The following is a 12,419-nucleotide window of genomic DNA, read 5'->3' on the forward strand; positions in this document are numbered from 1 at the left end:
ATACTGAAAGGGTGTTTTGCAAATAATACATTTGTGAAAACCTTTTTTCTACATGGAACTAAACTTAAGAATTTTTTAACCAGTCATTGTGTATTTATCACTTAGGAATAATGTCATTAATTCAACTCTATGGCAACAAGTGCAATATTGGTGTGTAGATGGGATCTCATACAATTTCTCCCATTTTCAAACTATTCTGTTCCCTATGTTTCTTTAAATAATTAGGCTGCACATTGTTAGAAATAAATGGTAACAAGATTCCAATGTCCAAGAGAAGGACTTTTAAAAGAGAATGGATGTCCTAAGGTCACTTGTTATTTTGCATGGTAGACTTATCCACAAATTAATATTCTTTTCATACAAAGTACAAGAAAATAAAATTGTCAGAAGTGGGATTTGAACCCACACCTCTTTGCAGAGACCAGAACACCCATTTAGAGGAATAACGCAATCTTGAGTCTGGCGCCTTAGACCGCTCAGCCATCCTGACAAGTACATATGCCCATTAAATTAAGTTGGCAATAAAAGATTATAATGTACAAAAAAAGGATTTTGGGGTATCTTTCAGCCAAATAATATGTACTGCTTGAAAAAAGTAACATAAAATCAAGAACTTGGATTTATACAGTATACTACCGCTAAAGGTGAGCCATCACAATTAATACTTAAGAAAAACTGCTCAGGTTATAATGATATCCTTTATAATTACTATACAAATTATTTACTAAAATCTCTTTCAGGAAAAAACAGATTTATGTGTCTAGCAAGTAATTTTTGTAAACTTTTAGATATAGAGTCTGAGAGCCTGAATCTACTTTCTATTCCAATTTATTCTTTGTTTTATGATTTTTTTACTGAATACTGAAAGGATGTTTTGCAAATAATACATTTGTGAAAACCTTTTTTCTACATGGAACTAAACGTAAGAATTTTTTAACCAGTCATTGTGTATTTATCACTTAGGAATAATGTCATTAATTCAACTCTATGGCAACAAGTGCAATATTGGTGTGTAGATGGGATATCATACAATTTCTCCCATTTTCAAACTATTCTGTTCCCTATGTTTCTTTAAATAATTAGGCTGCACATTGTTAGAAATAAATGGTAACAAGATTCCAATGTCCAAGAGAAGGACTTTTAAAAGAGAATGGATGTCCTAAGGTCACTTGTTATTTTGCATGGTAGACTTATCCACAAATTAATATTCTTTTCATACAAAGTACAAGAAAATAAAATTGTCAGAAGTGGTATTTGAACCCACGCCTCTTTACAGAGACCAGAACACCCATTTAGCGGAAGAAAGCAATCTTGAGTCTGGCGCCTTAGACCGCTCGGCCATCCTGACAAGTACATATGCCCATTAAATTAAGTTGCCAATAAAAGATTATAATGTACAAAAAAAGGATTTTGGGGTATCTTTCAGCCAAATAATATGTACTGCTTGAAAAAAGTAACATAAAATCAAGAACTTGGATTTATACAGTATACTACCGCTAAAGGTGAGCCATCACAATTAATACTTAAGAAAAACTGCTCAGGTTATAATGATATCCTTTATAATTACTATACAAATTATTTACTAAAATCTCTTTCAGGAAAAAAAAGATTTATGTGTCTAGCAAGTAATTTTTGTAAACTTTTAGATATAGAGTCTGAGAGCCTGAATCTACTTTCTATTCCAATTTATTCTTTGTTTTATGATTTGTTTACTGAATACTGAAAGGGTGTTTTGCAAATAATACATTTGTGAAAACCTTTTTTCTACATGGAACTAAACTTAAGAATTTTTTAACCAGTCATTGTGTATTTATCACTTAGGAATAATGTCATTAATTCAACTCTATGGCAACAAGTGCAATATTGGTGTGTAGATGGGATATCATACAATTTCTCCCATTTTCAAACTATTCTGTTCCCTATGTTTCTTTAAATAATTAGGCTGCACATTGTTAGAAATAAATGGTAACAAGATTCCAATGTCCAAGAGAAGGACTTTTAAAAGAGAATGGATGTCCTAAGGTCACTTGTTATTTTGCATGGTAGACTTATCCACAAATTAATATTCTTTTCATACAAAGTACAAGAAAATAAAATTGTCAGAAGTGGGATTTGAACCCACGCCTCTTTACAGAGACCAGAACACCCATTTAGAGGAAGAACGCAATCTTGAGTCTGGCGCCTTAGACCGCTCGGCCATCCTGACAAGTACATATGCCCACTAAATTAAGTTGCCAATAAAAGATTATAATGTACAAAAAAAGGATTTTGGGGTATCTTTCAGCCAAATAATATGTACTGCTTGAAAAAAGTAACATAAAATCAAGAACTTGGATTTATACAGTATACTACCGCTAAAGGTGAGCCATCACAATTAATACTTAAGTAAACTGCTCAGGTTATAATGATATCCTTTATAATAACTATAAAAATTATTTACTAAAATCTCTTTCAGGAAAAAACAGATTTATGTGTCTAGCAAGTAATTTTTGTAAACTTTTAGATATAGAGTCTTAGAGCCTGAATCTACTTTCTATTCCAATTTATTCTTTGTTTTATGATTTGTTTACTGAATACTGAAAGGATGTTTTGCAAATAATACATTTGTGAAAACCTTTTTTCTACATGGAACTAAACTTAAGAAATTTTTAACCAGTCATTGTGTATTTATCACTTAGGAATAATGTCATTAATTCAACTCTATGGCAACAAGTGCAATATTGGTGTGTAGATGGGATATCATACAATTTCTCCCATTTTCAAACTATTCTGTTCCCTATGTTTCTTTAAATAATTAGGCTGCACATTGTTAGAAATAAATGGTAACAAGATTCCAATGTCCAAGAGAAGGACTTTTAAAAGAGAATGGATGTCCTAAGGTCACTTGTTATTTTGCATGGTAGACTTATCCACAAATGAATATTCTTTTCATACAAAGTACAAGAAAATAAAATTGTCAGAAGTGGGATTTGAACCCACGCCTCTTTACAGAGACCAGAACACCCATTTAGAGAAAGAACGCAATCTTGAGTCTGGCGCCTTAGACCGCTCGGCCATCCTGACAAGTACATATGCCCATTAAATTAAGTTGCCAATAAAAGATTATAATGTACAAAAAAAGGATTTTGGGGTATCTTTCAGCCAAATAATATGTACTGCTTGAAAAAAGTAACATAAAATCAAGAACTTGGATTTATACAGTATACTACCGCTAAAGGTGAGCCATCACAATTAATACTTAAGAAAAACTGCTCAGGTTATAATGATATCCTTTATAATTACTATACAAATTATTTACTAAAATCTCTTTCAGGAAAAAACAGATTTATGTGTCTAGCAAGTAATTTTTGTAAACTTTTAGATATAGAGTCTGAGAGCCTGAATCTACTTTCTATTCCAATTTATTCTTTGTTTTATGATTTGTTTACTGAATACTGAAAGGGTGTTTTGCAAATAATACATTTGTGAAAACCTTTTTTCTACATGGAACTAAACGTAAGAATTTTTTAACCAGTCATTGTGTATTTATCACTTAGGAATAATGTCATTAATTCAACTCTATGGCAACAAGTGCAATATTGGTGTGTAGATGGGATATCATACAATTTCTCCCATTTTCAAACTATTCTGTTCCCTATGTTTCTTTAAATAATTAGGCTGCACATTGTTAGAAATAAATGGTAACAAGATTCCAATGTCCAAGAGAAGGACTTTTAAAAGAGAATGGATGTCCTAAGGGCACTTGTAATTTTGCATGGTAGACTTATCCACAAATTAATATTCTTTTCATACAAAGTACAAGAAAATAAAATTGTCAGAAGTGGGATTTGAACCCACGCCTCTTTGCAGAGACCAGAACACCCATTTAGAGGAATAACGCAATCTTGAGTCTGGCGCCATAGACCGCTCGGCCATCCTGACAAGTACATATGCCCATTAAATTAAGTTGGCAATAAAAGATTATAATGTACAAAAAAAGGATTTTGGGGTATCTTTCAGCCAAATAATATGTACTGCTTGAAAAAAGTAACATAAAATCAAGAACTTGGATTTATACAGTATACTACCACTAAAGGTGAGCCATCACAATTAATACTTAAGAAAAACTGCTCAGGTTATAATGATATCCTTTATAATAACTATACAAATTATTTACTAAAATCTCTTTCAGGAAAAAACAGATTTATGTGTCTAGCAAGTAATTTTTGTAAACTTTTAGATATAGAGTCTGAGAGCCTGAATCTACTTTCTATTCCAATTTATTCTTTGTTTTATGATTTTTTTACTGAATACTGAAAGGATGTTTTGCAAATAATACATTTGTGAAAACCTTTTTTCTACATGGAACTAAACGTAAGAATTTTTTAACCAGTCATTGTGTATTTATCACTTAGGAATAATGTCATTAATTCAACTCTATGGCAACAAGTGCAATATTGGTGTGTAGATGGAATATCATACAATTTCTCCCATTTTCAAACTATTCTGTTCCCTATGTTTCTTTAAATAATTAGGCTGCACATTGTTAGAAATAAATGGTAATAAGATTCCAATGTCCAAGAGAAGGACTTTTAAAAGAGAATGGATGTCCTAAGGGCACTTGTAATTTTGCATGGTAGACTTATCCACAAATTAATATTATTTTCATACAAAGTACAAGAAAATAAAATTGTCAGAAGTGGGATTTGAACCCACGCCTCTTTACAGAGACCAGAACACCCATTTAGAGGAAGAATGCAATCTTGAGTCTGGCGCCTTAGACCGCTCGGCCATCCTGACAAGAACATATGCCCTCTAAATTAAGTTGCCAGTAAAAGATTATAATGTACAAAAAAAGGATTTTGGGGTATCTTTCAGCCAAATAATATGTACTGCTTGAAAAAAGTAACATAAAATCAAGAACTTGGATTTATACAGTATACTACCGCTAAAGGTGAGCCATCACAATTAATACTTAAGAAAAACTGCTCAGGTTATAATGATATCCTTTATAATTACTATACAAATTATTTACTAAAATCTCTTTCAGGAAAAAAAAGATTTATGTGTCTAGCAAGTAATTTTTGTAAACTTTTAGATATAGAGTCTGAGAGCCTGAATCTACTTTCTATTCCAATTTATTCTTTGTTTTATGATTTGTTTACTGAATACTGAAAGGGTGTTTTGCAAATAATACATTTGTGAAAACCTTTTTTCTACATGGAACTAAACTTAAGAATTTTTTAACCAGTCATTGTGTATTTATCACTTAGGAATAATGTCATTAATTCAACTCTATGGCAACAAGTGCAATATTGGTGTGTAGATGGGATATCATACAATTTCTCCCATTTTCAAACTATTCAGTTCCCTATGTTTCTTTAAATAATTAGGCTGCAGATTGTTAGAAATAAATGGTAACAAGATTCCAATGTCCAAGAGAAGGACTTTTAAAAGAGAATGGATGTCCTAAGGTCACTTGTTATTTTGCATGGTAGACTTATCCACAAATTAATATTCTTTTCATACAAAGTACAAGAAAATAAAATTGTCAGAAGTGGGATTTGAACCCACGCCTCTTTACTGAGACCAGAACACCCATTTAGAGAAAGAACGCAATCTTGAGTCTGGCGCCTTAGACCGCTCGGCCATCCTGACAAGTACATATGCCCACTAAATTAAGTTGCCAATAAAAGATTATAATGTACAAAAAAAGGATTTTGGGGTATCTTTCAGCCAAATAATATGTACTGCTTGAAAAAAGTAACATAAAATCAAGAACTTGGATTTATACAGTATACTACCGCTAAAGGTGAGCCATCACAATTAATACTTAAGTAAACTGCTCAGGTTATAATGATATCCTTTATAATAACTATAAAAATTATTTACTAAAATCTCTTTCAGGAAAAAACAGATTTATGTGTCTAGCAAGTAATTTTTGTAAACTTTTAGATATAGAGTCTGAGAGCCTGAATCTACTTTCTATTCCAATTTATTCTTTGTTTTATGATTTGTTTACTGAATACTGAAAGGATGTTTTGCAAATAATACATTTGTGAAAACCTTTTTTCTACATGGAACTAAACTTAAGAAATTTTTAACCAGTCATTGTGTATTTATCACTTAGGAATAATGTCATTAATTCAACTCTATGGCAACAAGTGCAATATTGGTGTGTAGATGGGATATCATACAATTTCTCCCATTTTCAAACTATTCTGTTCCCTATGTTTCTTTAAATAATTAGGCTGCACATTGTTAGAAATAAATGGTAACAAGATTCCAATGTCCAAGAGAAGGACTTTTAAAAGAGAATGGATGTCCTAAGGTCACTTGTTATTTTGCATGGTAGACTTATCCACAAATGAATATTCTTTTCATACAAAGTACAAGAAAATAAAATTGTCAGAAGTGGGATTTGAACCCACGCCTCTTTACAGAGACCAGAACACCCATTTAGAGAAAGAACGCAATCTTGAGTCTGGCGCCTTAGACCGCTCGGCCATCCTGACAAGTACATATGCCCATTAAATTAAGTTGCCAATAAAAGATTATAATGTACAAAAAAAGGATTTTGGGGTATCTTTCAGCCAAATAATATGTACTGCTTGAAAAAAGTAACATAAAATCAAGAACTTGGATTTATACAGTATACTACCGCTAAAGGTGAGCCATCACAATTAATACTTAAGAAAAACTGCTCAGGTTATAATGATATCCTTTATAATTACTATACAAATTATTTACTAAAATCTCTTTCAGGAAAAAACAGATTTATGTGTCTAGCAAGTAATTTTTGTAAACTTTTAGATATAGAGTCTGAGAGCCTGAATCTACTTTCTATTCCAATTTATTCTTTGTTTTATGATTTGTTTACTGAATACTGAAAGGGTGTTTTGCAAATAATACATTTGTGAAAACCTTTTTTCTACATGGAACTAAACGTAAGAATTTTTTAACCAGTCATTGTGTATTTATCACTTAGGAATAATGTCATTAATTCAACTCTATGGCAACAAGTGCAATATTGGTGTGTAGATGGGATATCATACAATTTCTCCCATTTTCAAACTATTCTGTTCCCTATGTTTCTTTAAATAATTAGGCTGCACATTGTTAGAAATAAATGGTAACAAGATTCCAATGTCCAAGAGAAGGACTTTTAAAAGAGAATGGATGTCCTAAGGGCACTTGTAATTTTGCATGGTAGACTTATCCACAAATTAATATTCTTTTCATACAAAGTACAAGAAAATAAAATTGTCAGAAGTGGGATTTGAACCCACGCCTCTTTGCAGAGACCAGAACACCCATTTAGAGGAATAACGCAATCTTGAGTCTGGCGCCTTAGACCGCTCGGCCATCCTGACAAGTACATATGCCCATTAAATTAAGTTGGCAATAAAAGATTATAATGTACAAAAAAAGGATTTTGGGGTATCTTTCAGCCAAATAATATGTACTGCTTGAAAAAAGTAACATAAAATCAAGAACTTGGATTTATACAGTATACTACCACTAAAGGTGAGCCATCACAATTAATACTTAAGAAAAACTGCTCAGGTTATAATGATATCCTTTATAATAACTATACAAATTATTTACTAAAATCTCTTTCAGGAAAAAACAGATTTATGTGTCTAGCAAGTAATTTTTGTAAACTTTTAGATATAGAGTCTGAGAGCCTGAATCTACTTTCTATTCCAATTTATTCTTTGTTTTATGATTTTTTTACTGAATACTGAAAGGATGTTTTGCAAATAATACATTTGTGAAAACCTTTTTTCTACATGGAACTAAACGTAAGAATTTTTTAACCAGTCATTGTGTATTTATCACTTAGGAATAATGTCATTAATTCAACTCTATGGCAACAAGTGCAATATTGGTGTGTAGATGGAATATCATACAATTTCTCCCATTTTCAAACTATTCTGTTCCCTATGTTTCTTTAAATAATTAGGCTGCACATTGTTAGAAATAAATGGTAATAAGATTCCAATGTCCAAGAGAAGGACTTTTAAAAGAGAATGGATGTCCTAAGGGCACTTGTAATTTTGCATGGTAGACTTATCCACAAATTAATATTCTTTTCATACAAAGTACAAGAAAATAAAATTGTCAGAAGTGGGATTTGAACCCACGCCTCTTTACAGAGACCAGAACACCCATTTAGAGGAAGAATGCAATCTTGAGTCTGGCGCCTTAGACCGCTCGGCCATCCTGACAAGAACATATGCCCTCTAAATTAAGTTGCCAGTAAAAGATTATAATGTACAAAAAAAGGATTTTGGGGTATCTTTCAGCCAAATAATATGTACTGCTTGAAAAAAGTAACATAAAATCAAGAACTTGGATTTATACAGTATACTACCGCTAAAGGTGAGCCATCACAATTAATACTTAAGAAAAACTGCTCAGGTTATAATGATATCCTTTATAATTACTATACAAATTATTTACTAAAATCTCTTTCAGGAAAAAAAAGATTTATGTGTCTAGCAAGTAATTTTTGTAAACTTTTAGATATAGAGTCTGAGAGCCTGAATCTACTTTCTATTCCAATTTATTCTTTGTTTTATGATTTGTTTACTGAATACTGAAAGGGTGTTTTGCAAATAATACATTTGTGAAAACCTTTTTTCTACATGGAACTAAACTTAAGAATTTTTTAACCAGTCATTGTGTATTTATCACTTAGGAATAATGTCATTAATTCAACTCTATGGCAACAAGTGCAATATTGGTGTGTAGATGGGATATCATACAATTTCTCCCATTTTCAAACTATTCAGTTCCCTATGTTTCTTTAAATAATTAGGCTGCAGATTGTTAGAAATAAATGGTAACAAGATTCCAATGTCCAAGAGAAGGACTTTTAAAAGAGAATGGATGTCCTAAGGTCACTTGTTATTTTGCATGGTAGACTTATCCACAAATTAATATTCTTTTCATACAAAGTACAAGAAAATAAAATTGTCAGAAGTGGGATTTGAACCCACGCCTCTTTACTGAGACCAGAACACCCATTTAGAGAAAGAACGCAATCTTGAGTCTGGCGCCTTAGACCGCTCGGCCATCCTGACAAGTACATATGCCCACTAAATTAAGTTGCCAATAAAAGATTATAATGTACAAAAAAAGGATTTTGGGGTATCTTTCAGCCAAATAATATGTACTGCTTGAAAAAAGTAACATAAAATCAAGAACTTGGATTTATACAGTATACTACCGCTAAAGGTGAGCCATCACAATTAATACTTAAGTAAACTGCTCAGGTTATAATGATATCCTTTATAATAACTATAAAAATTATTTACTAAAATCTCTTTCAGGAAAAAACAGATTTATGTGTCTAGCAAGTAATTTTTGTAAACTTTTAGATATAGAGTCTGAGAGCCTGAATCTACTTTCTATTCCAATTTATTCTTTGTTTTATGATTTGTTTACTGAATACTGAAAGGATGTTTTGCAAATAATACATTTGTGAAAACCTTTTTTCTACATGGAACTAAACTTAAGAAATTTTTAACCAGTCATTGTGTATTTATCACTTAGGAATAATGTCATTAATTCAACTCTATGGCAACAAGTGCAATATTGGTGTGTAGATGGGATATCATACAATTTCTCCCATTTTCAAACTATTCTGTTCCCTATGTTTCTTTAAATAATTAGGCTGCACATTGTTAGAAATAAATGGTAACAAGATTCCAATGTCCAAGAGAAGGACTTTTAAAAGAGAATGGATGTCCTAAGGTCACTTGTTATTTTGCATGGTAGACTTATCCACAAATTAATATTCTTTTCATACAAAGTACAAGAAAATAAAATTGTCAGAAGTGGGATTTGAACCCACGCCTCTTTACAGAGACCAGAACACCCATTTAGAGGAAGAACGCAATCTTGAGTCTGGCGCCTTAGACCGCTCGGCCATCCTGACAAGTACATATGCCCATTAAATTAAGTTGCCAATAAAAGATTATAATGTACAAAAAAAGGATTTTGGGGTATCTTTCAGCCAAATAATATGTACTGCTTGAAAAAAGTAACATAAAATCAAGAACTTGGATTTATACAGTATACTACCGCTAAAGGTGAGCCATCACAATTAATACTTAAGAAAAACTGCTCAGGTTATAATGATATCCTTTATAATTACTATACAAATTATTTACTAAAATCTCTTTCAGGAAAAAACAGATTTATGTGTCTAGCAAGTAATTTTTGTAAACTTTTAGATATAGAGTCTGAGAGCCTGAATCTACTTTCTATTCCAATTTATTCTTTGTTTTATGATTTGTTTACTGAATACTGAAAGGGTGTTTTGCAAATAATACATTTGTGAAAACCTTTTTTCTACATGGAACTAAACGTAAGAATTTTTTAACCAGTCATTGTGTATTTATCACTTAGGAATAATGTCATTAATTCAACTCTATGGCAACAAGTGCAATATTGGTGTGTAGATGGGATATCATACAATTTCTCCCATTTTCAAACTATTCTGTTCCCTATGTTTCTTTAAATAATTAGGCTGCACATTGTTAGAAATAAATGGTAATAAGATTCCAATGTCCAAGAGAAGGACTTTTAAAAGAGAATGGATGTCCTAAGGGCACTTGTAATTTTGCATGGTAGACTTATCCACAAATGAATATTCTTTTCATACAAAGTACAAGAAAATAAAATTGTCAGAAGTGGGATTTGAACCCACGCCTCTTTACAGAGACCAGAACACCCATTTAGAGGAAGAATGCAATCTTGAGTCTGTCGCCTTAGACCGCTCGGCCATCCTGACAAGAACATATGCCCTCTAAATTAAGTTGCCAGTAAAAGATTATAATGTACAAAAAAAGGATTTTGGGGTATCTTTCAGCCAAATAATATGTACTGCTTGAAAAAAGTAACATAAAATCAAGAACTTGGATTTATACAGTATACTACCGCTAAAGGTGAGCCATCACAATTAATACTTAAGAAAAACTGCTCAGGTTATAATGATATCCTTTATAATTACTATACAAATTATTTACTAAAATCTCTTTCAGGAAAAAAAAGATTTATGTGTCTAGCAAGTAATTTTTGTAAACTTTTAGATATAGAGTCTGAGAGCCTGAATCTACTTTCTATTCCAATTTATTCTTTGTTTTATGATTTGCTTACTGAATACTGAAAGGGTGTTTTGCAAATAATACATTTGTGAAAACCTTTTTTCTACATGGAACTAAACTTAAGAATTTTTTAACCAGTCATTGTGTATTTATCACTTAGGAATAATGTCATTAATTCAACTCTATGGCAACAAGTGCAATATTGGTGTGTAGATGGGATATCATACAATTTCTCCCATTTTCAAACTATTCTGTTCCCTATGTTTCTTTAAATAATTAGGCTGCAGATTGTTAGAAATAAATGGTAACAAGATTCCAATGTCCAAGAGAAGGACTTTTAAAAGAGAATGGATGTCCTAAGGTCACTTGTTATTTTGCATGGTAGACTTATCCACAAATTAATATTCTTTTCATACAAAGTACAAGAAAATAAAATTGTCAGAAGTGGGATTTGAACCCACGCCTCTTTACAGAGACCAGAACACCCATTTAAAGGAAGAACGCAATCTTGAGTCTGGCGCCTTAGACCGCTCGGCCATCCAGACAAGTACATACGCTCATTAAATTAAGTTGCCAATAAAAGATTATAATGTACAAAAAAAAGGATTTTGGGGTATCTTTCAGCCAAATAATATGTACTGCTTGAAAAAAGTAACATAAAATCAAGAACTTGGATTTATACAGTATACTACCGCTAAAGGTGAGCCATCACAATTAGTACTTAAGAAAAACTGCTCAGGTTATAATGATATCCTTTATAATTACTATACAAATTATTTACTAAAATCTCTTTCAGGAAAAAACAGATTTATGTGTCTAGCAAGTAATTTTTGTAAACTTTTAGATATAGAGTCTGAGAGCCTGAATCTACTTTCTATTCCAATTTATTCTTTGTTTTATGATTTGTTTACTGAATACTGAAAGGGTGTTTTGCAAATAATACATTTGTGAAAACCTTTTTTCTACATGGAACTAAACTTAAGAATTTTTAAACCAGTCATTGTGTATTTATCACTTAGGAATAATGTCATTAATTCAACTCTATGGCAACAAGTGCAATATTGGTGTGTAGATGGGATATCATACAATTTCTCCCATTTTCAAACTATTCTGTTCCCTATGTTTCTTTAAATAATTAGGCTGCACATTGTTAGAAATAAATGGTAACAAGATTCCAATGTCCAAGAGAAGGACTTTTAAAAGAGAATGGATGTCCTAAGGTCACTTATTATTTTGCATGGTAGACTTATCCACAAATTAATATTCTTTTCATACAAAGTACAAGAAAATTAAATTGCCAGAAGTGGGATTTGAACCCACGCC

General features: G+C 31.6%; 14 non-coding genes across 14 annotated transcripts; all 14 read right to left on the reverse strand.

Annotated features, from left to right (window-relative positions):
• Positions 1-381: 381 nt before the first annotated feature.
• On the reverse strand, positions 382-490 carry TRNAL-CAA (transfer RNA leucine (anticodon CAA)). The gene is made up of 2 exons: positions 453-490; positions 382-427 (listed from the first exon to the last, which is right to left on the reverse strand). It is a non-coding gene; the product is annotated as a tRNA-Leu (tRNA).
• A 749-nt stretch (positions 491-1,239) lies between these two features.
• TRNAL-CAA (transfer RNA leucine (anticodon CAA)) lies at positions 1,240-1,348 on the reverse strand. Its single transcript has 2 exons — positions 1,311-1,348; positions 1,240-1,285 (listed from the first exon to the last, which is right to left on the reverse strand). It is a non-coding gene; the product is annotated as a tRNA-Leu (tRNA).
• A 749-nt stretch (positions 1,349-2,097) lies between these two features.
• TRNAL-CAA (transfer RNA leucine (anticodon CAA)) lies at positions 2,098-2,206 on the reverse strand. The gene is made up of 2 exons: positions 2,169-2,206; positions 2,098-2,143 (listed from the first exon to the last, which is right to left on the reverse strand). It is a non-coding gene; the product is annotated as a tRNA-Leu (tRNA).
• A 748-nt stretch (positions 2,207-2,954) lies between these two features.
• TRNAL-CAA (transfer RNA leucine (anticodon CAA)) lies at positions 2,955-3,063 on the reverse strand. The gene is made up of 2 exons: positions 3,026-3,063; positions 2,955-3,000 (listed from the first exon to the last, which is right to left on the reverse strand). It is a non-coding gene; the product is annotated as a tRNA-Leu (tRNA).
• A 749-nt stretch (positions 3,064-3,812) lies between these two features.
• On the reverse strand, positions 3,813-3,921 carry TRNAL-CAA (transfer RNA leucine (anticodon CAA)). The gene is made up of 2 exons: positions 3,884-3,921; positions 3,813-3,858 (listed from the first exon to the last, which is right to left on the reverse strand). It is a non-coding gene; the product is annotated as a tRNA-Leu (tRNA).
• A 749-nt stretch (positions 3,922-4,670) lies between these two features.
• TRNAL-CAA (transfer RNA leucine (anticodon CAA)) lies at positions 4,671-4,779 on the reverse strand. The gene is made up of 2 exons: positions 4,742-4,779; positions 4,671-4,716 (listed from the first exon to the last, which is right to left on the reverse strand). It is a non-coding gene; the product is annotated as a tRNA-Leu (tRNA).
• A 749-nt stretch (positions 4,780-5,528) lies between these two features.
• Positions 5,529-5,637, reverse strand: TRNAL-CAA (transfer RNA leucine (anticodon CAA)). The gene is made up of 2 exons: positions 5,600-5,637; positions 5,529-5,574 (listed from the first exon to the last, which is right to left on the reverse strand). It is a non-coding gene; the product is annotated as a tRNA-Leu (tRNA).
• Positions 5,638-6,385: 748 nt separating this feature from the next.
• TRNAL-CAA (transfer RNA leucine (anticodon CAA)) lies at positions 6,386-6,494 on the reverse strand. The gene is made up of 2 exons: positions 6,457-6,494; positions 6,386-6,431 (listed from the first exon to the last, which is right to left on the reverse strand). It is a non-coding gene; the product is annotated as a tRNA-Leu (tRNA).
• A 749-nt stretch (positions 6,495-7,243) lies between these two features.
• Positions 7,244-7,352, reverse strand: TRNAL-CAA (transfer RNA leucine (anticodon CAA)). Its single transcript has 2 exons — positions 7,315-7,352; positions 7,244-7,289 (listed from the first exon to the last, which is right to left on the reverse strand). It is a non-coding gene; the product is annotated as a tRNA-Leu (tRNA).
• A 749-nt stretch (positions 7,353-8,101) lies between these two features.
• TRNAL-CAA (transfer RNA leucine (anticodon CAA)) lies at positions 8,102-8,210 on the reverse strand. The gene is made up of 2 exons: positions 8,173-8,210; positions 8,102-8,147 (listed from the first exon to the last, which is right to left on the reverse strand). It is a non-coding gene; the product is annotated as a tRNA-Leu (tRNA).
• Positions 8,211-8,959: 749 nt separating this feature from the next.
• Positions 8,960-9,068, reverse strand: TRNAL-CAA (transfer RNA leucine (anticodon CAA)). The gene is made up of 2 exons: positions 9,031-9,068; positions 8,960-9,005 (listed from the first exon to the last, which is right to left on the reverse strand). It is a non-coding gene; the product is annotated as a tRNA-Leu (tRNA).
• A 748-nt stretch (positions 9,069-9,816) lies between these two features.
• Positions 9,817-9,925, reverse strand: TRNAL-CAA (transfer RNA leucine (anticodon CAA)). Its single transcript has 2 exons — positions 9,888-9,925; positions 9,817-9,862 (listed from the first exon to the last, which is right to left on the reverse strand). It is a non-coding gene; the product is annotated as a tRNA-Leu (tRNA).
• Positions 9,926-10,674: 749 nt separating this feature from the next.
• Positions 10,675-10,783, reverse strand: TRNAL-CAA (transfer RNA leucine (anticodon CAA)). Its single transcript has 2 exons — positions 10,746-10,783; positions 10,675-10,720 (listed from the first exon to the last, which is right to left on the reverse strand). It is a non-coding gene; the product is annotated as a tRNA-Leu (tRNA).
• Positions 10,784-11,532: 749 nt separating this feature from the next.
• TRNAL-CAA (transfer RNA leucine (anticodon CAA)) lies at positions 11,533-11,641 on the reverse strand. The gene is made up of 2 exons: positions 11,604-11,641; positions 11,533-11,578 (listed from the first exon to the last, which is right to left on the reverse strand). It is a non-coding gene; the product is annotated as a tRNA-Leu (tRNA).
• Between the last annotated feature and the right edge of the window lie 778 nt (positions 11,642-12,419).

This window comes from Pseudophryne corroboree, chromosome 8 (genome assembly GCF_028390025.1).
Source record: "Pseudophryne corroboree isolate aPseCor3 chromosome 8, aPseCor3.hap2, whole genome shotgun sequence".
Taxonomy (NCBI): Eukaryota; Metazoa; Chordata; class Amphibia; order Anura; family Myobatrachidae; genus Pseudophryne; species Pseudophryne corroboree.